This window comes from Pocillopora verrucosa, unplaced genomic scaffold, assembly GCF_036669915.1.
Source record: "Pocillopora verrucosa isolate sample1 unplaced genomic scaffold, ASM3666991v2 scaffold_46, whole genome shotgun sequence".
Lineage (NCBI taxonomy): Eukaryota > Metazoa > Cnidaria > Anthozoa > Scleractinia > Pocilloporidae > Pocillopora > Pocillopora verrucosa.
The window spans coordinates 1-1,786 of record NW_027078184.1 but is presented as its reverse complement, the minus strand read 5'-3'; the positions used below and the strand labels follow the sequence as shown (position 1 = coordinate 1,786).

At 48.5% G+C, this 1,786-nt stretch overlaps 2 non-coding genes across 2 annotated transcripts; one reads left to right on the top strand and one right to left on the bottom strand.

Annotated features, from left to right (window-relative positions):
* The first annotated feature begins 505 nt into the window (after positions 1 to 505).
* On the top strand, positions 506 to 624 carry LOC136278663 (5S ribosomal RNA). The gene has a single exon (XR_010716464.1). It is a non-coding gene; the product is annotated as a 5S ribosomal RNA (ribosomal RNA).
* A 981-nt stretch (positions 625 to 1,605) lies between these two features.
* Positions 1,606 to 1,768, bottom strand: LOC136278687 (U1 spliceosomal RNA). The gene has a single exon (XR_010716487.1). It is a non-coding gene; the product is annotated as a U1 spliceosomal RNA (small nuclear RNA).
* Between the last annotated feature and the right edge of the window lie 18 nt (positions 1,769 to 1,786).

The window sequence follows — 1,786 nt, the reverse complement described above, 5'->3', positions numbered from 1 at the left end:
GATGCCGAAGCATGCCCTGGGTGAGGGGGGTGGTCGAGGGATCCTTCCCACGGTTTATGGTGGATAGTAGCAGGTCGCCCCCACAAGCCCTTGCGAGTCCCGCAGACGGTCCCAGAGGCTGACCGTTTGGTATCTCTCACTGTAAGATTTTAAAGCCAGATACACGCACCTACGGAGCTAAAACATTGTATAATAGGTTTTTAGGACACGTTATGTCTCTTGGGACCCCTCCCTCCCCTCCCTAGGGAATAGTGCTTCAAATCGATGCTCCTCAATGTGTTAACTGGGTTGAGGAAAATACATTAGGGTTAGGTAACGACTTCGGGGTTATGGTAACCATTCTTAGGGTTAGGGTAACAATTTCTTAGGGTTAGAGTATCGATTTCTTAGGGTTAGAGTAACGAAAATAGGGCTTTAGAATTTCAATTCGCCTACACTCAGGGATGTGGCCGCTTTACAGCCTGAACCTGGCCGATAACAAGCAGAATTTCGACCCCATTTCCTCGTCTACGACCATACCACAGGGAAAGCACCGGTTCTCGTCCGATCACCGAAGTTAAGCCCTGTCGGGCGGGGTTAGTACTTGGATGGGTGACCCGCCGGGAATACCCCGTGTTGTAGGCTTCAATTTTTGTCTTGCGACATCTCTAAACGTTTTATCCCAATAAATAGCCCTCCATACACCACAATGCAACATAGAGAGCCGTAGGTGAGTTAGGAATAAAATCAAAGCAAAAAACGAGGGGGGGAAAACACCTTTTTGTCAAAAATCGGCCAGCTAATGGCGAAAACTCTAGTGCGATCGACTTTTCTTACAGAGCGCGCGAGCGAGTGAGCACGCGCGAGATGAACAGTTTATGATGTCAAATTCTACTTCTGTGAGATCAAATCAGGTCAAATAACGAACGAAAAAATGAATAGGAAAAAAACGCACACTTCTGAGACGCAGTTTTAAGCCATCGTGACGTGGCAAAACACTCGCACACTTCCAAGAGGAGGCGCGCGAAAAACGGCACTGAAAGTCGACAATGGTTGGATTCAGACTGCAAACGAATCGGGAAAAAGGTTCGATACTTTTACTACTCTGCTAGTTTGTTTCCTTCCCTCGTTCATTCGTTCACTCGCTTGCTCGCACAAAGGATACACTAACGATAGCAATAGCATTTCTAAAAGCGGCTCCAGTGACAATAAAACCGCTCAAAAGGTTCAAAGTGTACTCACGGTCCAAGTCGAATGCTTCTATGCTCGCTCGCTCGGTCGATCGGCCGTTTGGTTTCCTTTCATTTCCTTTCCCTTCGCGCGCATAGCACAGCACGGCACGGCACGCACAACCTGCAAATACAAACGAACAGGACTTTACACACAATAGAGATAGAGCGACAGGCCTTGAACAAAAACAGCCAGCAAAGTTACGCACCGCCCCGAAACTCACCTTGTTTCCTTCCTCCAGTCTCTCCAATGCACTTCTACCCCTCCAAACGTGCCAAAACCTTGGCCAGTTGTGCGTCCTTTGCTTTCTTGCAAGTCTACGGTCCACTGCAAAAGCAAAAAATACCCTCGATAGTCAGTAAGAGGGCCATATAGACATAGTTTGGATGACTTTTGCGGGGACGAGCGCGAACGCAGGTCCCCACTACCAGAATTATACGCTCGAGTTACCCACATTTGGGGTAATCGCAAGGGTCAACCCAGTCGAAGTGCAATGAAAGGGCCTCGCCTTGAGAGGACTGCCTCCTTGATCACAGTACCTCCCGCGTCAGGTAAGTATGCTTTTTCAGCGTTGCCC